The sequence below is a fragment of the Hyaena hyaena genome, unplaced genomic scaffold (genome assembly GCF_003009895.1).
Source record: "Hyaena hyaena isolate Hyena2069 unplaced genomic scaffold, ASM300989v1 scaffold_972, whole genome shotgun sequence".
NCBI classification, from domain to species: domain Eukaryota; kingdom Metazoa; phylum Chordata; class Mammalia; order Carnivora; family Hyaenidae; genus Hyaena; species Hyaena hyaena.
In genome coordinates, this window is record NW_024081603.1 from 405,382 (window position 1) to 431,797 (window position 26,416).

At 35.5% G+C, this 26,416-nt stretch overlaps 1 protein-coding gene across 2 annotated transcripts in view; it reads right to left on the reverse strand.

Annotated features, from left to right (window-relative positions):
* The window catches only part of SLC16A7 (solute carrier family 16 member 7), a 169,958-nt gene that overhangs the window by 72,828 nt on the left and 70,714 nt on the right, over positions 1–26,416 (reverse strand). The window contains exons 2-3 of one of the 2 annotated variants that reach the window (XM_039221252.1): positions 25,837–26,023; positions 1,462–1,583 (exon numbers count right to left, since the gene is read on the reverse strand). The gene's annotated coding sequence lies outside the window, so the exon portion shown is untranslated. Of the gene's footprint in view, positions 1–1,461; positions 1,584–6,044; positions 6,137–25,836; positions 26,024–26,416 lie in introns of those variants that run through there. The other variant, XM_039221253.1, reaches the window with a different exon arrangement.

Genomic DNA, 26,416 nt, shown 5'->3' on the forward strand with positions numbered 1-26,416 from the left:
CTAATTCTGCCACATGTTTTTCAGAAAACCTACCAAAAAACTAAACAGATATCTACAAAAACAGAGACAGATTTAATTTCTATTTAATGTCAGATTATATCAGGGATATTTTCAGTGATCTTCTATATATGTTTTCTAGATTTTGAATGAAAACAGTCTAAATTCTAAAATTTTCTAGTCTGTTCACTGATATACTGAAGGACGTTGCTTTCAAAATTCATATAGGAAAAATAATAAAAATGAAACTTAAAATAGGTAGAATAGTTCTCTGCAATTTTCCTGTTTGCATAAAAAAAGCTGTCTTTCATTAATTCATGAGTTTAAACTTTTGTAGTTTTTATCACATCTACTATTGTAAACACTCAGAAAGACAACTGGATGATTTGTTTTGTAGTCATTTCAAAAATAACATTTCTAAATAATCTTAAATATACTTTTAAAGATCAATATGAGTATTGAAATTTACTAATATTCAAATCATGTTATGAATATGAATACTGAAATTTACTAATGAGCTTGGTTGATGTTGGGATTTCTATTGTATACAGGAATCTATGCTCATAAAAGACCTTTAAAAAAGGATTATATTAGGGTACGTAGGTGGCTCAATCAGTTAACCATCTGGCTCTTGATTTTGGTTCAGGTCAAAATCTCACAAAGCATGGGATAAAGCCCTAAGTCAGGCTCCATGCTGACAGCATGAGGGCCTACTTGGGATTCTCTCTCCCTGTCTCTCTCTGCCTCTCTCCTGCTTGCACGCTCTCTCTCTCAAAAATAAAATAAACACTTTTTTAAAAAAAGATTATATGACTGAAATATTTATTTCTCTTTAATCATCCTTTTTGTATTTTTTTCACCAGTTTATCTTAGTATGTGAACATTTGTCATCTGTTTACAGCATATTTGCTTGATTTTAATTATAACTGCATAGTCCAGGTTGCAGAGTCACCATTTATACTTCTTCACTCCCTTATCTCCTAGCTGATTAGTTTTTCCATATAAATTGGTGTCTTATGTTCTCTTAACTAAATCATTACAAGGTACAACCCTAACCAATTAACCCTTGAAAAATTTCACTTCCACCTGTTCATGGTTTCTTTTAATATTTATTTATTTTAGAGAGAGCATGTGCATGAGCGGGGTGGGGACAGAGAAAAAGGGGGACAGAGGATCCGAAGTGGGTTCTGTGCCGACAGCAGTGAGCTGGATTCAGGGCTCAAACTCACAAACCCCAAGATCATGACCTGAGTCAAAGTCAGATGCAGGTGCCCCTGTTCTGTTCATTATTAAACAACTCCTGAGTTGATAAGTAGTCAAGATCCAATTCATACACACTCACTGGTCTCATTATTTTCCTGTGCACAATTCTGTTAATGTTTTACAGAACTTAGAGCTGTTGTGTCTCTTCCTTTTATTTGTGGAAGTAATCAGGAAAAATGGGAATCAAAAGCATAATTTTACCTGTTGATAGATGCCAACTTGAAGAGATTTTTTTGGATTATCTGTGGATAATCAAGTATTCCTTGAAGCGATATGTGAAGGTTTAATGCAAAGGGAGAGAGGTAGAGCAGACTCTCGATTTTCTAAAGAAATGAAAAAAACAAAGGTTACATGTATAAGTCAGTTCTGTAAGCCTCATTAAAGAAGCCACTAGCTTTAACTCATCCCAGGACATTGTGGCAATGTTATAATAATTAGCAAAACTTCTTTGTCAACCCATCGATTTGATTACTACAGTATGAACAAAATGATTAAACATACATGCACGAGAAAAAAATCATAAGTATAAAATGAAGAACTAGGCCCTTTTTTAAAAAAAATAAATAACAGTAGGGGTGCCTGAGTGGCTCAGTTGATTAAGTGTCTGACTTCGGCTCAGGTCACAATCTCGTGGTTTGTGAGTTTGAGCCCCACATCAGGCTCTGTACTGACAGCTCAGAGCCTGGAGCCTGCTTTGGATTCTGTGTCTCCCTCTCTCTCTCTTCCACTTGTACTCTGGCTCTCTCTCTTTCAAAAATAAACATCAAAACATTTTTTAAAAAACTAAATAAAAGTAGATTGCATATCTACCAATATGAGAAGGAATTTTATTGGCATTCATTAGCTGTCATTCAAATAATTTCCTATACTCATTTAAATCATTTGCTGTAAAATTCAATAAAAGAAAAATCCATTGACAATGGAAACAAAGTTTAAAAGAGAATTATGGGAAATATTATCAATAATATATATGTCTCACAATGAGACAGACTGGGTCATGGAAAGGAGTAAAAGTATTTTAGGGACCTTCTGATTTAGAATTAAAACTTCCTAATCAGATCTGGATAAAGGACAAATATGCTGAAATTCCCTAATACATCAAACATTTTTATTTCAACTTAAACCTTGTGCTGAATATATAGAAGCTAGTACTTAGAGTTTATTTTGTTTGGGTTAGACATTCCTTTGCCTAGATTAAAGCTGAGAAAAAGTCAACTCTTTCAATTAAATAACCAGTTTCCTGCTTTGCATGCAGGGCCACTGTATCTAAAGTGTTGAAGGAAGGCAACAGAGCCACCAGGCCAAATAAGATTTGTATGACAGGATGAGCAAAGCCTGTGATCTAGTTGCCAAGTCAGTGAGAAACTGAGGGCGGGGACTAGAATGAAGAGTAGTCAGGGGATTATAAAGTCAAGAATAAAAACCGATAAAGGGGTAAGGCTGGAATTCAAGTTTTAACCTATGCTAGGAAAAAGAGTTCACACTAAATGGATCTCCCAGGTCTGGGGTAAGAGCAGCAAGGAGAAACATCTGTTCTGGTCTTACCAGGAGCCTTGGAAGCCTTGGTAAGTGTTTTAAGCCAGGTAATTTAGGGATGGCTGCCTCATCCCACTACATGTAACTAGCCCATCCGAATGCAGAAAACACTTTTTATATTTTAGCAAATACATTTTCTGTCAGTTTCCTCTGGCAGAGAGAACTGCTCTGAGTTCAGGGCAAAGCCTCAGAGGAAAGCCTGAGGCACTCCTGAAAATTGGGCTCTGACCTTCCAATCTATGCTTAATTATCATCACGCTTTATGGAGGTCAGCAGAGAGGCCACAACAAGAGATCTTGACAATTCCGCATTCTAAATGCCGTCCAACATTTCTACAAAACTTTCACAGTGCTTTGACCTGACTGGTCTATTTTCTTGCAGAAAGACCAATGCATATGCATGGCTTTTTTCAACAAATTGGCCAAAAATGGAGGAAGTTGTAACTTCCTGCTTGGTAGTTATAACCATATTGTTTTTTACATCCCTTTCTCTACATCTCTAAAACTATCATATTTTAATACATGTTTATGCAAACATATTTATATTCATGCAACCCATATATTGGTCTTTAGGATTTTTTCTTATTTTTTTATGTTTATTTTTGAGAGAAAGACAGAGTGTTACAACAGGATGAATGAAAACAACAATAGCAATGTTTAATTTTTTTCCTGAAGATTCAATTAATTATCATAATCCCATGAATAAGTGGTGTATTTAATCACACTTAGAGATGAAGGCATATGGGGCACCTCGGTGGCTCAGTTGGTTAACCGTCTGACTCTTGGTTTCAACTCAGGTCATGATCTCACCGGTTCATGAGTTTGAGCCCCACACTAGACTCCTCACTGACTGTATGGAGCCTGCTTCAGATTCTCTGTCTCTCCCTCTCTCTGCCCCTCCCCTGCTCATGTTCTCTCTCTCAAAATAAATAAAACAAAACAAAACATTGGATTCTGTTGAAAGAGAGAGAGAGAGAGAGAGAGAAGATGAGGGCGTAAAGAGTCAGAGGTGCAAAGTGATTTTTCCAAAGTGTAATGTCCAGTAAGTGATCAAATTGGTACCATGACTAGTATTTTTGTTAGGCCCATGTTACTGATTACACTTTGACATAGTACCTTAGAGGCTGCTCTTTCTGCCAACAAATACATTCCCTCAGTTTTATTTCTATGGTGAATTTCCAAATTTCAGTTCTTGCACATACGCTTGCCTGTCTTGTCCATCAGAATTCAAATACTCTCTGTAATTCTAAACCTCAACTATTCCTTAAAGTCTTTCGAATTCATCATTATTTTAGCTTATTTACATTTATCCTCTCTATACTGTGTTTGAGTATATAGACTACAATGTATCATTGTCATTGACAAAAAGGGTGACTTAATGACTACTGAAAACATTTGGCTACTTCAAGTAAAAAACTTATATGGTGGGATGTGGTAAGCCCGAAAACCTTGCCTTATCTTCTAGAAATCAATATGGGTTAAAAAAATAATAGAAATCAATATGGGTTGATTAATCTATGGAGAGGAAGGTGTAGGACAAAGAAATAGTAAAACTATTAGTGATGATGAATGGGTAGGCTCCCGTATTATATTTAGGGCCCTTTCTCATTCAGTTGTACAAAATATCAGAATGTTCCTTTATATAGTTTGCAAATATTTTTTCTTCAGCTATCCAAATCTAAATCAGGATGCCTCAATTTTATGAACCCTTATCAATAGTCTAAGCCATCCAGGAGTTTATGTTACAAAATACAGTCCAGAAATAATATACTCAGCAAACTAAGTCTCAAATTAAATCAATAGGTGTTAGGAGACTATTGACTTCACTATAAATTCATCTAGATAGCCTATGGATAAAGCATGGCTTGTTCTTTACATCCTACCTTGGTTGCATTTTCACCTAAAGGGATTACTATGTTCCTTACAGAATAATGAACTAGACTTTTTACTTTCTATTTCCTTTTTCTCATAAAAAAGGATAGAGTTGTGTCAAATTAACATACAGTATTTAAATTTAGATGATAACTCACCCAATTTTACAGTTGGAAATAAACTGAAACAAATCTTTTTTCCAACAGGTAATTGAATTAAAATGGGAATCTAATCCTAAGAGGTTATTTTATTCTTCCAGATGGACCATCTTTTAAATCCTACAGACTGATTTACTTTGACAACTAGACAAGAAAGATATCAATAGTGCATGGCCCACAAAATGTCAGTAACACAAAACCTATTTTTAGATGTGAACTACTGCTGTAGTTAAAAGGACTCTGAGAATGCTAATTGATAATAAAGGTCAAACTAACTGAAGATGTGTTTATAATGCGCAAATTATGAAAACTAATATGAACCAGCACATAATTATTTATAAAGAATTGGAAATGGACATCCCATATCAAACAATTACCGATTTCTAATCCTATACTTTTAGGATTGTGTAAAAGCAGTTGTAGTGGGCTGAATAGGGCCCCCCCTAAAAGATGCCCATGTCAAATCCCTAGGACCTGCAATGTTGTCCTAGAACTTGAGTGCTCGTGTTACCTCAAAATTCACATGTTGATACCTAATCCCAAATCGTGATGGTATTTGAAGACAGAGTCTTTAGGAGGCTTATAAATGAGGCCCTAGAGACCTCCCTTGCTCTCTCTGCCAAATGAGGACACAGTATAATGTGTCCTTCCTGTCTATGAAGCAGGAAGAGGGCTCTACAGACACTAAATCTCCTGGCACCTTAATCTTACACTTCCCTGTCTCCAGAACTGTGGGAAATAGTTTCCATTATTTATAAGCCACCTAGTGTATGGTATTTTGAACAGACTAAGACAAAAATTGGTACTGGGGATAGGATGCTGTCCTACATTATCTTTTTACTTCTTATATTTAGTGACATTCTCTGGCCAACCTGAAAAAATTAAATGGTTATATTTACAGATTTTTGGGTCTCCCATTTTGCATTTAGTCTTCAAAGATTTTCTAGTATTTGTTTCTTTCCTCAATTTGAAAAGAAGGTAATTAACTGACACTAAGAAAGGAGTGTTTTAAAAAAAATTCCTGAATATTTCCAGGAAGATTACAGGGCCATAGAATACCTTTCTTTTCTATTAAAAACTCTATTTAAAAAAAATTAGATAAAGGAAAAAAATCCATAAGCTCTCCTGATACCAAGGATGAAATTCAGAAATATGCTAGAAGCTTCTAGAAGTTTCTAAAAAATACAATACTGTTGAGGGCAGGATTAAGATATAGTACCAAAGCAAGGTGAATCCACCTGGCCAGAAGCATGAAGTAACATGGTCTTCCATTTCACCAAGATAAGCTCCCTTATTCCTCTGCTCACCAGGTGGCTGAAGCATCCTGTGAAGCAATGTTCCTTTTAGAATCCTGGTTAGTTCCATCTATGACATACCTCTTTGTCACCCAATAGAATTGTCATCCAATACTATAACCCCTGCATCATCTTACCCTTGAGTAATATTTATAGTATGAGGAAACTAAAGATAACCTAAATGCCCAAAGTTGGGTAGTGTCTGACATATTACTGTCATTCACTTGATAAACTGTTATAAATATATTAAATGATAATTATGAAAATTGTGTAATAACAAGGGAAATATTTATTATGTAATGTTCCGTGAAAACACTGTGCTAAAAATTTGTATGATACTAAAATTGAAAATATATGACAAAAGAGATGCATTAAAAAAAGACCTCATAAGGGGCACCTGGGTGGCTTAGTTGGTTGAGCGTCTGACTTCAGCTCAGGTCATGATCTCAGGGTTTGTGAGTTTGAGCCCCATATCGGGATTTTGGAACTTCTGTCTCCACCTCCCTGCCCATCCCTGACTCCTATTTTCTCTCTCTCTCTCAAAAATGAATAAATATTTATTTTTTTAAAAAACCACATAGGCCATAGTCTTAGGGTGAGGTTGGTAAAAATATATATTTAATTATACTAATTTGGAATAACACATAATATTTTACTATATAAAATGTTTTAAGTTGATCATACACATTTAATTATATGTCCTAATTTTGGGGTTTATGTCTGCTTTTAAAAATAGGTCAATTTTAACTCATACTCAAACAATTCAAATACGGTTATTATAAGTAATGCAGTGAAACTGGAAGCTGTATTTAAAGACCTTTCCTCTGTTTTTGTTTCCTTTTTGTCTTGCTTTATATGGTTTTGTTTTCAGTTATACCTAAATGAAATGATGAGGCTTTTGTAAAGAGGATACCCGGAGATGGTCTTCATGTATCAGTTTAGATATAAATTACATTTTCTGACTACCAATTACCCATGTAAATAACACTTCTTCTTACCTCTTAAATTACAAGTAAGCATCACTGATTAAGACACCTGACACTTTGACACATATTTTCTCATAATTCTATTGGGTAGCTATTGTCTCCATTTTGTAGACAATGAAACTGAAATCCAACCATGTCAATCATGCCAGGTATCTTTGCTCAAGTCTACTTGATGCTTTTGTTTTACTCTAGGACAAGCCTCTCAGAGTTAACGCTTCCTACTATCTTCATGTTTCTCCACAATCCTGAACCACTGGCAATGTTCACATTGCTGCCCTTTCTCCAACCTACTGTCTATTTCGCCTGTTCCAATTCTGCTTTGCTTCTAGTCACTTGCCTAGGTTTTCTTCCCTCCATCCATTTCAGCTCTGTACTTCCCAGGAGACTTCAGGAGACCCTCGTACTTCTCAAAATAGGAAGAGGAAACAAAAGCTGGAACCCATAGAAAATTAACCATCCAGTGCATTCAGGGAAATGGTATCAAGAGTCAGGATTATAAAACTTTGAAGGGCAGAGCTATGGAACTTTTAGAAACCTAATCAAATTGTCAGTGTGTCTACTACACACTCATGAGTGAATTCAATTGACAATTTTTTTGGTTCATAATTATTTGTCCTGGTCTACCCAGGTTTGCCTTGCTTCTCTGCAAGCAAAAAATAGTTCCCTTCCACTAACTTTGGAAATGTTGTGTCAATGCAATATACAGCAATAAAGTTTAGGCTACGTCCAAAAGAATCACCTTAAAATATGTTTACATGTTTTGACACTATGACTGTAGTTCTTAGCTTCTAATACAAAAAAACATATCCTGAGAGCCCTGATGTTTGAAGGTTAGCCAAGATCCAACCAGAGCTATTGTGACTCATATCCAAGTAGCATAAGAAATAAATATCTATTGTTGTAAGCCTTAAGATATTAGAGCAGTTCACTATTGACAACAGCCAAAGTATGGAAAGAGCTCAAATGTCCATCGATGGATGAATGGATACACAATGGAGTATTACTTGGCAATCAAAAAGAATTAAGTCTTGCCATTTGCAACTACGTGGATTGAACTAGAGGGTATTATGCTAATTGAAATAAGTCAGTCAGAGAAAGACAAATATCATATGACTTCACTCCTATGAAGACTTTAAGATACAAAACAGATGAACATAAGGAAAGGGAAGCAAAAATAACATAAAAAACAGGAAGGGGGACAAAACTTAAGGGACTCTCAAATATAGAGAACAGAGGGTTGCTGGAGGGGTTGTGGAGGGGTTGTGGAGCTGGGCTGGGCTAAATGGGTAAGGGGCATTAAGGAATCTACTCCTGAAATCACTGTTGCACCATATGCTAACTAACTTGGATGTAAATTAAAATATAAATTATTAATTTAAAAAATAATGAGGGGGAAAAAGATATTAGAGCTGTTTGATAGAACAACAGCATTTGAGGTGTTATGTGTAACAAAATCCTAAAATGTGTGGCATTGGCTTTAGAGATGGGCAGATAGTTGTGAGGAACCTGTTAGAAAAGATTAGAAAAATGACAATTTATGTTAAGCAGAGGCAAAATATTTGGTAAAACTATTTGTCTGTGGTGTCTTGGAAGGCGTAAAATATACACAAGACAGTTGGCATTTTGGGACAAGAGATTTAGATAAAGAATGTTGGTAGCATAAATTGGTTTTAATTAGGTACATTTAATAAGTACTAGCAGAAGCAATAAAGTCATAATAGATTTGATCTGCTTGCAAGCAAGGATGGAAAGGAAAAAGGGACAATCCATGTATTATTACAGAGACTGAGAGGGTTGTAAGACACATTTCCACCCCCTATCAATAGCTTGGTAAAAGATTCTCAAATTAAGACACTGCCTCAATGCAAAAACTGAATCAAAAGGTCACTAAAGCAGGGGAAAAGACCAAACCAAAAGTGTAGCCTTAGTACTTTTTCTTAAAATCTCTTACTGGCTTAAGTCAGACACCAGTAAACTCTCAGTTTAAATAACAGTTCAGTGTAGGGGTGGAAAAGAAATGAATCGTTTGGTCTCTGAAGGTCTAGTAACCTTAAATTGTCTATCACTGAGTGTATTAAGAGAAGCATAGCTCATACAGAACTGACAGTATTCTTATTTGCACTATCTAGAATCAAATAATTTTAAAAATATTTTAAAGGGTTACATTGTGAAATGAACTACCAGCCTGGATAGAAAGGAATAGTGTCTGTTGGAAATGTAAAATTTTGAAGTGATTAAAATGACTTCTATATTCTGCATCTTGCTTTATGTGACATACAGATATCTAACACTGGAAAATTCGAATACATATATCACAATAAATGTCACTAAAGTGCTGTAACCCTTTGAGCAAGTGACATTCACACTGGCTCTTAGTTTCCTGATTTGTAAAAAGACAGCAGGATTAAGCATTCTCTCAGGTCCCTTTCAGCTTATATTTGATTCTATGACAAAATACTTCTATTTTATAGGCTCTCTTAGGTTGTGAAATACAAATTTCTTTCTCTCTAAACAATAAGTAATGAACAGATAGACATTATTTGAGCAAATTTTCCAAGATTCTAAAAGCTATGGGCTAAATGAGAAAAGTTCTTTTGAAAAAAATCCTCTGAAGGAATTCCATTATGTAAGGGGACCGGGCCACATACTTAAATAAAAGAGGCTCCTAAAGGCCAAGTATTAGTTACTCAAGTGTGCTTATAATTTTATTCAATTCCCAAATCACAATTTAGTTTCCATAAAAATTATTATATGAGAACCTCAGAGGACTTGGTTGGTATGTGTTTGGATGGTTTTTCATTATCAGAGTTAAAATATTGAAGCACTGAGGAACTTAACAGAGGACCAAGGGGGAGAAGAAGGGCGGAAATGGTGGGGGAAAGGGAGAGAGGCAAACCATGAGAGACTCTTTATTTTATTTTTTTTTTAATGTTTTATTTATTTCTAGGAGAGAGAGAGAGAGAGAGAGAGAGAGAGAGAAATAGCGTGAGCAGGGGAGGGTCAGAGAGAGAGGAAGTCACAGACTGAAACAGGCTTCAGGCTCTGACGCGGGGCTCGAACCCACGAACCGCGAGATCATGACCTAAGTGAAAGTCAGATGCTTAACCGACTAAGCCACCCAGGCACCCCAAACCATGAGAGACTCTTGAATGCTGACAAAAACTGAGGACTCATGGATGTGGGGGAAAGGAGGGATGGGCATGGAGGAGGACACTTGTGGGGATGAGCACTGGGTGTTATGTGGAAACTAATTTGACAATAAACTATTTGTAAAAAAATAAATAAATAAAAAATTTAAAAAAACAAAAAAACAAAAAGAAAAAAATATTGAAGCATATTTCCATGTTCTTTAACATTGTATGTTCCCATAAAAGCAGGACAATTCGGTTCAGTGTTGCAAATAACTCACATGAAGACATTTTTCCAAGACAGAGTGAAAACAGCACCTTGCACATTACATATTCAAGGTGTTTCAAAGAATTATGTAATATTTCAATTTAGACACTATATATTTTTGGTTCCCAAATTTGCCCAGTTTATATATCCCTCAATAAAATAATTACACTATACAACTACCAAATGGGAATCATATCATAATATTATTGTTCAGTAAAAATATCATGTTTGATAGAATTTTAGATAGTCACTGAAGATATCATTAATAATGCATAAGAATGGACTATTTACAAACATTCCAAAAGGTATTCCTCTTGTCAAACTTATATATAAATTTTATGACACTGACATCGGTGGGGACCATTAACTGCAGTCATTTCTTATAAAAGATCAATAAAACTTGGCTGAAATAGGAGGCAGAGCTGAAAGTGATTACTTTCATCCCATTTTATGACATTCTCAAGAATCACTCTGAAGATCCTCTCTGAGGAAACCTCACTATGAAGCTTCACAGAATCCACAATTTTAAGCCCTTGTATTTAGAATCTGATGTTATTGTTATGTGATATGCACTGAACACTGATAATGAAGTTGATGCTGATGGGAACAAAAATGAACCCAAAGGTAAATATAACCTAGATGAGAGCTACAGGAGCCGCTGAAAATAAATCAATGGGTTCGATCCCGTTTGTCACTAGAAGAAGGTCACCAGAAAGAAGCATCATCCCAAATGCAGAGAAAAGAAAATCGTCTCACTTTCTTTCTCCTTTCCTTACAGGACTAGTCAAGACTGTGAATCTCACAAAAATACAGAAACAAATACACTCCTCTGAGAACAGGTGACACACTAGTGCCGCACAAGGCCAGAGTAATGAAATGATGAGAACCTTTTCATCTTTGCACACTGTATCCATTCCCTCCCCCCCCCCCCCCCCCTTCCAGTTTCTCCTAAACACCTGGAGGCATCCCTCTTTCAGATTTTGCTGCCACCTGGGCAGGGAGGATATCGATAATTCCAAGCAATTTAATGCCAATTTAACTTCTCTAACTTTAATCATTTTATTAGTTTAATTGTGTTTCCACCTTGCTCTTCCCTTGTAGATCCTGACATCTACCCATCCTCTCAGAGCACAGCTCGACCTGCTCGAGTGGGTACCACTCTGTTCCAGGTGATTCACTCCTATTTGTTCTGACTCTGCCTCAGCCAGGGAAGAACTCTCCCTGCCCTCAGGCTTCCTTTACACTCCTTACTACTTTACAAGACAGGGCTAAACTTTCTCTGACTTTTAGTTTGCTTGTTCCACACACCCAGCCTGACTGACAGCAAGACAAATGGCCAAGGTAGGAGCTACAGACTGCTACCCTAGCTTCCCTAGAACTTTCTAAGCCTGGGAACAAGGGGAAGGGGATTCCCATCTTCTACCTCCACTGCAAACAAATCTTCTCTTCCTATTCTGTTCTAGACAAAAAGACATGCTTCTCTTTTTTCATGCTAATCCATCTATTTATCATTGTTAAGGAAATCTCTCTGGTCTTTCAAAGGGCTTTGGCTACAATAATTTCCACATGTTATTTTTAATTTTTAATGTATTTGTCTATTTTGGCTATTTCCTTTAGCCTACTGTGTTTATCTCTTCAGGCCTAAAAAGCATAGGAAAGCATAACCTTCTCCAGTTACTGTTTTTTCCTGTGCTGTCATTATATTTCTCTCATCTTTATCTCAAAACTTCATGCAAGGGTCATCTTCCCTTTAAAACTTCTACTTTCTTGGGGAGCCTGGGTGGCTCAGTTGGCTAAGCATCCAACTTCAGCTCAGGTCATGATCTCATGGCTCCTTAGTTCCAGCCCCACGTTGGGCTCTGTGCTGACAGCTTGAAGCCTGGAGCCTGCTTTGGATTCTGTCTCCTTCTTTCTCTGCCCTTCTCCAACTCATGCTCTGACTCTCACTCTCAAAAATAAATAAACATTAAAAATTTTTAAAAAAAAACAACCTCTACTTTCTCACCACCTACTCATAATTCCTTGCTTGGAACCTTTTACTTGCAAGCTTCACTGAATAAATTTTCTCTTGAAAATGAGCTATGACTTCCTAATCTCCAAAACTACTGGTGTTCATATCATTAGAATTTTCTATGGTATTTAATAATATTTAATTGTACTTTGTACTTGAGACTTTAGTTTCTGTTGCACTCCCTCACTATCCCTCCTTCCATTACTAGTTTTCCCCTTCAGGTTCAATTATGTGGATCCTCATAAAAGTCATATTATTGATTCTCTTTTTCCTTTACCTACTCTCCATAATAGTATCTAAGTCTAAAAATTCAGTTACCACTTTTATACATGATGTAGCAAATCTCTATCCCTTGTAGCAATGTTTTTCCTAAGTTATAGTTCTTTATTTCTTACTGCTTCCTAGACATTTTCAAAAAAATATGCCACTGAAATGTTAAATTCCCCTAAGCCCATTAATTTTAGTAACAGTCAGTTCCTAGGCTGAAAACCCGCAAGTCTTTTCTTACGCATGGATAATTTTCTTTAATCGCTCTTGAATGCATCTTCCTTTTCATTTCTCTTTTGACCACTATGGTTCACACCCCTGTTCATCTCACATTGTCCCCTAAGGGGCTATCCCATCTTCAACTCCCCATGCATGCCTCCTTTACCTCTTCACACTGGCAGCCTCCCTTTGATGCATCCCAGCAGGATTAATCTCCCAATAGGACCCTCAGATTGGGTTACTCCATCACTCAAAAACTTCAGTGGCACTGCAGAGTCCAAAGCATTGCAAAATTTGACTATACTAAATCTTTCTTGCTCATTTTTATCATTCTTCAAGTTTTAAAATCGCATAATATTCTATCTATGTATTCTATAAAATACCTGTCCCATAGAATGTTTACATATAAGTAATCAGGTAGATTTGACAAATTCTCTGCTAAGTGATGTATTTATTTCTCAGACTTCACTATATCAATATGCATTTCGGTTTGCTTTAGTTATAGGACACAAAGCTCCCAGACTTGCTTTAGTGTAGAAAGGGGTTTCTTCCCCCCAAGAAATCTACCTTCCCTTCATTTATTCAACCCACATACATAGTGACATGATGAAATAATGCCCATCCTTCCACACCAATGAACGATGGTTTTTAAAATAAAATCATGAAAGTCTTTCTAATGACTTATGAAAAGCAAAAAATATACCTTCTCTAAACTCTGAAAGCCATTTGATTATACCACGCCATATTTTATTTTTGAAATTATTCATGTCTATCTCTCATCCTGGACTGTAAGTATCTTGAGACCATGAACCATGAATAAATCATATTATATTCTCTAGAGTACCTACCACAGTAACCTCAGATTAAGTAAATAACTTCATTCCAGGATATATAAAACTTGACACTGTTGTTGTTTTTTTTAGAGTACTTCACTTCTTCTAGTCCTTTCGAATGAAGAAATTTATGTACATTCAATTATATAAACTGGTACTTAGTAATAACATAGTAATAACTCCATCCTAAAATGGAGTTTGTTACTCATACAATCCTAAAATAGACATTGGTGCTAGAATCATTATCTGCAGATAATGACAAAATTTACTCAATGGATTTAGTTTCAATGGCTCAACTTATTTCAGTAAATGGGGTCATGGATTCACACAGAACTAAATGATACTAGGTGAATTCTGATCTCACAGAAAACTTTTCTTTTTAATTAAAAATTTTTTAATGTTTATTTATTTTTGAGAGAGAGTGAGCAGGGGAGGGCCAGACAGAGGGGGAGAGCGAGAATCCCAAGCAGTCCCTGCACTGCCAGTGCAGAGCCCCATGTGGGGCTCGAATCCACAAATCATGAGATCATGACCTGAGCTGAAATTAAGAGTCAGACGCTTAACCAACTGAGCCATGGAGGCATCCCTCACAGAAAACTTTTTAAAAGCCAGCCAGATTCTAGTCAAACTGCTTAGAATTTCTAGCTTCACCCAATTCCATTAGGGTCAAACATGTAAAATGTATTCCCAAGGACCCTGGAGAATAAAGCTGCATCATGGGATTCCTGGAATCTCATAATTCTACCTGGCTCTAAGCTGGCCCATCAAAGTGATGGAAATAAATATACCTTTGAATCTAGCCCTATCTTGAGAAGAGTTCAGACTGACTAAGCTATGCTCCTTCAGGACCTAAGAAAAAATACCCTGAATGTCAAAGATGCCATCTATGTCTAGAGCTGACTCTCTCAAAGGAAACTGTAACAGAGATCCCCATCCAAATATAAAAGATGAAGACATGCTATAGGTTGAATCACTATTTAAAATATGTTCAGTAACACTTGGCCTTAAAAGCGGCTACAAAATGAGAACCACTCTTCATCTCTCTTCATTCCCAACCATGCTTATACCTCTCTCTAATTAGTATGCATCTCCATCTCCTGGTGAACTAGGAGATTATAACAGATACTTTCGTTACAAAAAATGTTATGAACAAATTTTCTACAATTTTTGAAGCAACTCTATTTTTAAGAAAATGTTTGTAATGAGCAATGGAGACTTCTAGATTCAAAGAAGAACACTATATTTATACAGAGGATTGTTCTGATGCAGGTAAAATTGAGGTTCCAAACTATGCTCACAAAGCTAGTGAACTGAAGATGATTCTAGGAATCTATTTGCATGAATTGAAAATTCTGTTTTGTTGTCATTGTTGTGATGTCTAGCTATGTGGCTAAAGGCAGAGAGAAGCATGCACGGAGGCCCAAGAGAGTGTAAAATAATACAGTAAATGAGATGGGTGGCATGGTACCCAAGTTGTCCAGTCTGCAGATTCTAATGGACAGAGAGTTTAGGGACAGAAGCTCAAGAAACCATTCTCCCACAAGATTTTTAAGGTCTGTATACACTGATGTCTTAAGATTCAGAAGATAAAGTTTGGTATATTTGTACAGGGGGCATTTTTGCCATTACTGCCTGCATCTCAGCTTTTGGGCCTCAGTTGTCAATTGCTTTTAGATTACCAGAAGACAAGGTCTTTTCCATAGGTAATGTTTTGTTTTTGTTGTTTCCATAGAGGGCATTAGCAATGGTGAGAAGCAGTAGTGGAAAACCTTATTTGATCTCTTTCTGATCTCATGTGATTCCCAGGAATATGTGATGCAGGATTTTTCAGAGAATTCAAAGTCCTTATAAAAAAGTGAAAGGTGAAGAGTCAGAAGAACTGGAATTATTAATATCAATCTGACTCCATATTCAGTTAATCTTCATCAAGTATCCATTGAAAGCCGACTGTGTGCCAAGTGCAGTGGCTACAGTGCTGAACAAAACAAATCCCCACCCATGGTTGCATATTCTAGTGGAAGAGACAGGCAAAGAGAATGTTATAAATATAGACAAAGTACTACAGACTGCTACCTTGTAAAAAGGAAAATAAACAGGTATTATGATAGAGATTCATCTTTCAAGGGTGGGATAGAAACAAACAAACAAAAAATGAGTTTGCAAATAAAGTAGGTAGGGAAATAAAATATGGAGGAATTTTTGTTTCACTTGTTTCTAAATAGTAGAAAAGAGCCTTCTTCTCTCCCTGACTTCTCAATCCAAAACATAATTGCAATAAAGATAACTCATCCTCAGTCTAAGAGAAATAAGACTAGATATAATCTCTATGATGTTCAAAGTTGTTTTCCAAATATAGTTAACGGTTATCTGGAAAACTTTATATTGGAAAATGCCCCCCAGTTTCTGGCCCATTCAGCCCCAGGGCTTTGGGAACCTCTAAAGATCAACTCATTTACCCCCTGCTTCATTCTTTCTTGGCTGTGGGTCCCCAGAACCTAGCCTGTTTTCTAATCTTCTTGTCTGTTGTCTCTCTGTCTTTTCTAAAAGTTCTACTCTTACAGTCTTGACTGCAAAGTGGGATAGTGTCCCTAAACCTTTAGTTTCTTGACAGTCCTAAAGTCAGGCAGAAAACTCCTTTGTTTTGGGGATTATTATGAATCATCACTGTGGGGAAACAGAGGGCGATAGTAAACGTTATATACGTGTGTAAATTCTATAGCTTACAGAGTATCAACTGTGCTGGTCTTCAATTACAGATTTTGCCTGTCTCTGAGATGGTAATTAAAGTGGAAATGAATTTCTATCCTGAGTTCTCATTCCTGGAGATATGCCTTGTAAGCCTCTTCCTTCATTCTAATTGTCTGCCCTTATGACAAAATCAAGACAGAACACTGTATTTTCATATCGTCTTGTTTCCAGTGTTGATTCATTCATTCACTCATTTAACATATACTGGATATCTCATTTTATCCCAGGCATTAGAAATACAACGATGACTAAGACACAAAATATTATCTCTGACCTATGAAATAACTCTGTCAAGGAGGCAAATTATGAAGTAGATGATTACAACAGTGTATGATAAACATTATTAAATGGGTAAATTCAGATGTCTATGGAGAAAGATTGGGAAAACTGGGACTACATGCTGATAGTTAAGGAATTCTCTCAAGAGTAGTTGAAGTCACAATAACCTGAGTGAGCTGGGTCTTGAAATATAAATGGCATCCACTCCTGAGATGGACTGGGGCATGGTGGGATAGGGAGTAGTAACAGATGATAAGAAAATATATCAGTTGGTATGTCCCAGAAATAAGAGACAGCATGACATCATGATATAGTTGGGGACAAGTTAGGTGAAAGGGCATAGAGTATATTCACCTTGGAGTATGGGGACTTGTGTTCTGCTTTTTGAGAAAGGGGATGATTTAGTTTCCATTTTAGAAAATAATCCTAGATATAGGGTAGAGAAGAAGGTGATTGAAGAGATGGTTTAAAAGTAGTTAAATTCTATTGCAGTAATCTACAAAAGACATGAGAAAACAGTATCCAGGGAGACAAAGGGTCAGATTTATTAAAAATAATAATAGCTATAATAATTTAATGAACATACAACATAAAAAAGGTAAATTATGACATTAAAAACATAAACTGTGAGGAGAAGGGGAGTAGAGTTCTTACATGCAATTGAAATTAAGTTGTTATCAGCATAAAATAGACCATTATATCTATAAAATGTTTTCTGTTAGCCTGATGGTAACCACAGAGCAAAAACCTATAGAAGATACACAAAAGATAAAGAGATGGAAATTAAAGCATTCCATTATGAAAACTAACCAATTCATAAAAGATGACAACAAGAAGGGAAAAATAAGTAATGGAGCTATAGAATAGTTAAAACAATGAGATGGCAATAGTAATGATATGAATAATTATTTTAAATGTATGGATTAAATTCTTAGTCAAAAGTCATGGAGTTACCAAATGGGAAAAAAAAAAAAAAAAAGAAGAAAAGCCAACTATATGCTACCTATAAGAGACTCACTTCAGTTTTAAGGATACACATAGGCTCAGAGTAGAAATGGAAAAAGGTTTCCATACAAATATAAATCAAAAGAAACTGGAGTGCTATATTTATAGCACTCAAAACATATTTTAAGTCAAAAACTCTAGGAAGAGAAAAAAAAATCATATAATGGTAAAATGGTCAATTCATCAAGAGTATATAACAATTATAATATAAATACAAATATAAATATATAGCCAAAAATGGAGCCCCTAACTATAGTAAGCAAATACTAACAGATCTGACGAGGAGAAAAAGGCAGCAATACAATAATATTAGGGGATTTCAATACCCAACTGTCAACAATGGATAGATCGTCCAGACAGAAAATCAATTAGGAAACACTAGACTTGAAATATATTGTAGTCCAAATGGACTGAGCAGCATATACAGAGCATTCCATCTAACAGCACAGAATGCACATTCTTCCCAATTGCACACAGAACATTCTCCAGGGTAGATCATATGTTAGGTAACAAAACAAGTACTAACAAAATTAAGAAGACTGAAATCATACTGAGTATCTTTTCCAACCAGAATAGAATTAATCTAGAAAGAAATAATTGGAAAAAAAATTGGGAAAATTTACCAATATGTTGCAATTATATAAACAATATATTCCTGAATAATCAAGGAGTCAAAAAACATTTTAAAAAATGATCTTGAGGGGTGCCTGGGTGGCTCAGTCAGTTAAGCATCTGACTCTTGATTTTGGCTCAGGTTATGATCTCATGGTTCGTGGGATTGAGCACTGCACTGACAGTGTAGAGCCTACTTAGGATTCTCACGCTCTCTCTCTGCCCCTCCCCTGCTCATACACTCTCTCTCAAAATAAATAAACTTAAAAAAAATTGAAACAAAAAAAAAAAGGAAAAACAACATGCCAAAACTTACGGGAAGCAGTAAAAGATATCTAAGAGGGAAGTTTATAGCTTAAACATCTACATCAAGAAAATAGAAATATCTAAAATAAACTAACTTTAAACTTCAAGGAACTAAAAGAAGAACAAAATAAGCTCCAAGTTATCAGAAAGAAAGAAATAACAACAATTAGAGCAGAAATAAGAGACCAGAAAAAATAGAAAAGAACAATGAAACTAAAAGCTGGCTTATTTGAAAAGATAAACAAAACTGACAAATCTTTGGCTAGACGAGGATAAAAAAAGAGAACATTCAAATAAATTAGATAAGAAATGCAAGAAGAGACATTACCACTGATACTATGGAAATACAAAGGATCATAACACCACTATAAAAAGTTATATGCCAACAAAAAGGATAAACTAGAAGAAATAGACACATTCCCAAAAATATGCAACCTAATATAACTGAATCTTGAGCAAACAGGAAATCCGAACAGACTAATAACAATTAACGCAATTGAACAAGTAATCAAAACCTCCCAACAACAACAAAAAATAAGGCCAGAACAAGATCATTTGAGTACTAAATTCTAACAAATGTTTAAAAAGAATTAATGCCAATCCTTCGCAAATGCTTTCAAAATGTTGAAAAAAAAGGGGAACACTTCCAAATTTATTCTATGAGACCAGCACCAGCCAGATGCCAAAGTAATATAAGGACACTATTAAAAAAAAAAATTAAACATCAAATTCCCTGATGAACATAGACGTAAATATTTGCAACAAAACACTAGCAAACAAATACAACAGCACACACCATGAACAAGTGGGATTTATCCCTAACATGCAAGGATAGTTCAATGTACACAGATCGATAAATGTGATACACCACATAAAGAGAATGAAAGATAAAAATCATATGATCTTCTCAGTAAGGTAGGAAAAGCATTTAACAAAATTCAACATCTTTGCATAATAAAAACTCTTAAGAAATTAGAATGAGTGAATTTCAACATAATAAAGGCCATATATGATAATCCCAGAGCTAACATCATATTAAACAGAGGAAAAGTGAAAGCTTCCTCTAAGACCAGGAACAATACAGTGATATCACTCTCATCATTTCTATTCAATAGTACTGAGAGTCCTTGCCAGAGCTATGAGGCAAGAAAAAGAAATAAAAGGCATCCATATTAGAAGAAATTACCCCTACTGTGGTAATTATTTACAGATGATATGAATTTATACATAGCAAATCCTAAATAATTCATCTAAAAACTTAAAATTAATCAAGATTCAAAATCAATACGCAGAAATCAGTTGTATTTCTATGCACTACCAATAAACTATCTGAAAAACATTAAGAACAAAATCCCACTTACATCAAAATAATATAATGCTTAAGAGTAAATTAAACCAAGGAGGTGAAAGTTCAGTGCACTAAAAACTGTAAGATTTGGTGAAATAAATTGAAGAAGATAGAAATTAGTGAAAAAATATCTGCAGTAGAGTAAAAGAATTAATAATTTTGAGGCAACCTAAAGATTTACTGCAATCTCTATCAAGATATCAATGGCATTTTTAAATAAATAGACAATTACAATCCTAAAATTCTTATGGAACCACAAAAACCCCGACTAGCCAAAGCAATCTTGAGAAAAAAAAGAACTAAGCTGAGGCATCATACTTCTAATTTCAAACTGTAAAACAAAGATATATATATCTTTGATATATATACACACACATATACACAGATACACACACATATATACAGACAAATAATGAAATACTATTAAATCATTAAAACAAGGAAATTCTGCCACTTATGACAACATGGATGGACCTTGAGGGCATTACGCTAGGTGAAATAAATCAGACAAAGATAAAAATACTGTATGACCTCACATATGCAGAATCTAAAAACACTAAACTCATAGAAACAGAGTAGAATGGTTGCTGCTACAGGGTGAGGGATGTGGGAACTGGAGAGATATTAAATAAGGGTACTAACATCTAGTGATAAGATGAATAAGTTCTGGGGATCTAATATAGAGCATAGTGAGTATAGTTAACAAAACTTTATTATATACTTCAGAGTTACTAAGAAAATAGATCTTAAATATTCTCACCGCAAAATAAAAATGGCAATTATATGAGGTGATGGAGGTGTAACCCACCCCTATTGTGGTAATTATTTTACCATATTCAAATGTAGCAAATCATCACATTGAAGGCACTCCTGTGTGGTTCAGACGGTTAAGTGTCCAACTCTTGATTTCCGCTCAGGTTATGATCTTACCATTTGTGAGATGGAGCCCTGTGCCCAGCTCCACACTGACAGTGAGGAGCCTGCTTGGAATTCTCTATCTCTCTCTTGTTCTCTCTCTCTCTCTCTCTCTGCTCCTACCCTGCTCTCTCTAAAAATAAATAAATAAACTTAAGAATCCCCACATTGTATATTTTACACAACATCTAACATGATGTTCTATCTCAATAAAGCTGAGACACACACAGTGGATCAATACAAAGTTTAGAGTAATGGTTACCTCCTTTGGGAGTAGGTTGGGGAGGAGACAGGAGGGGAATAAAATCATTTTAAGGGATGTTTCTAGCGAATTCTCCAGCTGAATGGTAGGTTTCTGGATATTTATTATATCAATATGCATTATAACTTATGTAAATATTACTTAAAATGTTTTCTACTTATCACATATATTTAAGTGATAAAGAAAATATATAGGAATAATAATGTTATTTTGTCTTCTTAGTAGATGAAAAATCTGTAGAAATTGTATATTATCTTCCTTCCCTCCATTTCTTGCATTTTGTTTCCTTTTCAATGGGAAATACTTTAATCCTTTAAAAAATAAATTTATAACATTTTAGTAGTTGAAAGTACTCTTGAGAAGAAAAGGTGATTTCTTAGTTTTCTATTTTCCAGAAATTACAAGCTCAGTTAGTGAGGGCTGTACCTAATTATCCATGATTGTTTTTTAAGTACACTTGCTGTACTCAAATAGTAATTGTAGCAAAATCCCAATAATTAGTAAACAGATTTTTATATAAGTATTAGATTTACTGATAGGTGAAATTAAAAAAGAAAGGAAGGGAGGGAGGGAGGGAGGAAGGAAGGAAGGAAGGAAGGAAGGAAGGAAGGAAGGAAGGCAGGCAGGCAGGCAGGCAGACACACCTCAGGAGCTACTTGCCATTTAAAAAAAAAAAGAGCAGGACCATGTCAGCATACTTAAAAACACAATGAAACTTTACTTTCTAAAAAATAAAGCTTTAATTTAAAATGATTAGATTATTTAAAATGCACATGTCCTCAATATAAAAGAAATTGAATTTTTTATCCAATTAGTGAAAGCGCATAGTCAAAATACTAAAAAATGAGGTAAATTGTTTTTTATCTAGAAGCATAATAAATCAGAAGCAAACTCTGTCAAATGTTAGTCATTGAGAACATCAATCTGTACAATGACTCTGCTGTCAACTTCAAGTTTGAGGCTTAATCATTTCAGAAGCAAGAAAGCCATGAGTCATATTTTACCCAGGAGGCATTGAGAACACAATATTCATGCTGTTACCCTAATAAATTTCTTGACAATTTGTCTCAAGGTCAATTGGCAATGAAATAATAGAAATTTTAAATTTTGAACAGATTATGTGAAGGTGGATTTAATGAATATGTAGTCTGCATTGTCATTTGGTCTCATGTATATATCCATCGGAAAATATGAGACAGCCTGCAAAACTAGTAAAACACATAATAGTCCTGAAGTATACTTAATAAGCAATTGCGTGACATATAAGCACTGAATAGCATCAGAATATGTGACTCCAGATCATTTTTTCTAAAGGGTTAGCCTTTGGAGTTTTTAAAGAATGTTTCATATCCGAAGAAACATAATTCATTAATTTATGATACCTACATAAATTTTATCACATCATGCATCATATTTATTTAAAGACCATGATGCAAAAGTGGTAATAATGCAAAATTGCCTAGAAAATATTCCCCTCCCTGTATATACCTCTCTAAATAGTTCCTCTTCACATTTACTCTGGGCTTGGCCAATGTGACTTACTGTCTATGTATTAGTCATACAGAGTATGAAATCAGGGTTCCAGCATGGTCGAATTCTGGTGCGAAACTTCTTGGCTTTTTGGGAGAAACCCGCCTTTTGTGTTCTCACATGGCCTTTTCTTAATGCATGTGTGCGGACAGAGATACCGAGCTTTCTGATTTCTCTTTGTATAAAGGCAACAATTCCATCAGACCTTGTCCGGATACTTGTAACCCAGTTACTTCCCAAAGGCCCCATCTCCAAATACCATTACATCAGTTTGGAGTTTGAATAAAAGGATTGAAGGGGGGGGAGCCCACAAATATTCGGTCTGTAACATTATGGACAATGGAATAATAGCAAATATGACACAAGCAGAGACTTCAAAACCATTTGCGTATGTGAGCCCCTTCTTTCTTGTTGTGTTCTGGACCCCCATCATCACTATCCTATAAAAGGGTGTGAGGTAGTCTGCTGAGTAATGAGAGACATGTGGCCTTGTCCCATCTTTGTCCTTATTGATCCAGACTAACTTAATTCATGAGTAAAATAACCTGACTGCTTAGGATCAGTCTTACTTGATAATCAGTCTGAGACAATTATAATCACAGATTACTACTGCTCTCCCCACCTCACCAGGCCTTTCAAATACTAACACTACTTTATATGTGACTTAGGGCCACATGTTCCTCCTTGGACACTGTGATATGAATTAATGATTACTTTAAATCGTTCTACTATCAAAGTTCTGCCAAAAGAAGATTCCTTCATTCTAGCATTTAATTCACAAATATTTATCAAACAACTACATGGAAAGAGTTCAATAGGATAAAATTAGGGGTACAACAATGGAACAAGATGCAGCCCATGCATTCACAGTCTGTAATTCTTTGGGAGATAACAATAAAAAAGGGAGGAAATATAATACCCTGTGGCAGCTTTTCTCAACTGCAATGATCTGAACCAGCCAATATTGAAATGACTTGAGTGACTATATTCTCAATTGTCTCAAGTATGTTACATAAACATTATGTACCTCAGTGTATAGGCAGTAAGTTAATACAATCCATTCTAAGACTTATGACAACAAGGGTAATTCTCTCGTCAAACTCTAGCTGAGGAAAAAAAAAACAGTCTATAGGAAAAAAATTGTCTATTAACTATTGCATGAGTAAGTATAATCATACCAGCCTGAAGAGATTATAAATCTATTTTGGTTGAGACTTTACTGATGTATGTGAATAGTCAAGTGAAAAGAAAAGAGAAAAATAATCCAACAAGAATATTTTGGGCGCACTTGGCAGGCTCAGTTGGTAGAGCATGCAACTCTTGATATCAGGGTTGAGAGTTCAAGCCCCACGTTGGGCATGGAGACTATTTGGAAAGGGGCTGGGGGGATGCGTGGGTGGCTCAGTTAATTGAGTGGCTGACTCTGACTCAAGTGATGATCTAATGATTTGTGGTTTCAAGCCCCACATGGATCTTGCTGCTATCAATACAGAGACTCCCTCGCTTTGGATCCTCTGCCCCCTTCTCTCTCTCTGCCCGTCCCCTGCTTGTGCTCTCTCTCAAAAATAAATAAACATTTAAAAAAAGAAATAAGAAAAAGCTAAAACTAAGAAATATTTTGCACAGATTCTTGGTAGGAGAGATGCTAGTACACTTGTAAAACTAACAGGTAAAGTCGACTCCCTCTTTCTGATAGCTAACCAACGATGCTCCAGAAAACAGCAGAGCAAAAATCGAAACAGACTAAAATCACTTAGAAGAACTAATACACAGAATGAAAAACAGTTTTATCTTATAAAACACTTATAATGTGTTTCCAAAATTAAGTTCTGTGCAATGGATCAGAAATGGATGTTACAACTGTTTTCCATTTTTGTGGCTGTCCTCCTAGTCCACATAATTTTAACTTACACGAAGGAAAAATGTATGTGTTAATTCAACATTCATATGAAATGTTTTATTGCTAAAAAAACCACTAAGGACTACCAGTAGACAAAAAAAAAAAAAGACAACAACAAAAAGCACCCACATTTGCTAGAAACTTGTCTAGTCTTTAAGTAACAGTGCATCACTTTACTGAATTAGGTTTAATTTTATTCAACATTCCTGGATTCTTATCTTCAATGTTTATTCTGTCTATGTTGATGACATGGTCTTACCAGAATATTTCAGAAGTAGCCTCAAGAAACAACTGAACCTATTGACGATTACTGTCTGAAAGAACAGCTCAGTATTAATTATGCCAAACCTAACTTATCATTTTTGGTAGCTGTTCTTCTACAGCTATAAAACGCTAAAAATTCTATCCAACAGGTTAGCTTTATTATATGTGGGAGTATTATATAGCAAAATGATCCTGACATGCTTATTACACTGCTCAAAATTCTAAATTTTATAAGAGCCTTGTAAGTTATTTTATGATAGAGGTGATAGAAATGGAAACTTCCTGCCTACAAAACATCCCAGGTCAGAGTCAACCCTTTTATGCTTCAGAGTGCAGAATTCTGCAGCTTTATTAAAGCTTTGATTCAAATAGATGACTAGATCCAAAACTGCATTTGAATTAAAGTCTTTGGACTACTATAAAGTACTCTTGAAGAACCATATTGATACAGAGATGGCACATCTTTCCTCTCGGTAAAAATACAAGCAAGGCTCTGAGTTTTATATAATAATGGCATTTTTGCAACCCACAGAATTAGAATACAAAGTGGATCTATCTTATTATAATAGGTGATACAGAACCACCAGCCACTTCAGTCTTAATTATTTGCTATCCAACCTTAGCCAAAAGTCAGCTAACAGATGAAGATATTTCTGTAAATTTGCATTTGGATATAACCTGTCTGCTGCAAACACATGATGATGAAAAATTAGATCTTAAAAGAGAAAACCAAAGCAAATAACTAACCTAAATGATGATGATAATGATGATAAGAACAACAAACAACAATACAATGTACAATACAATAACAACAACAACTAACAGCTGTACAGACCAGAAGCACAATGTCTTGAAATCGGAGTCTGCTGGAATCTGGAAACTTTTGAAGCAAAAGTTCAAGTTCTATACAACGGAAGGGAGAACTTGAGCAAGTGTTCCATGCAAGATCAGAGATTAGAGACTTGTCCACCGATGTAAGCCAGGTACCAGTGTAGGCCTGTCTTCTATTCCCTCAGTTCCTCCTGAGTGGAGAGAGAGAAAAGCAAACTGTTGCCCACCACAACCGGGACAGTATTTCCTTACATTAGAGCCAATGAGACACAGGCAGAACTGGGCAAAAAAAGTCAAACAAAGCTAGGCCACGGCTTCCATCTAGATTGCTACAGATTTCCAACAAGCACAGGATGTGGAACATCAGGAACTCTTCTCCATTTTGGAAAAAGCTTGTTGAAGTTCTGCATATCTTACAATCATCAATTCCTCTCCTAGGTACACGTTTGTGCAGGAGAAGATACATAAAGAATGTTTATAGCTGCCTGGAAATAGAGTTTTTAAAAAATTGGAAACAAGTTAAATGTATATAAATAAAAGATCAGGTAATTAAAGTATGCATATTCTTGTGAAAATGTCTATAC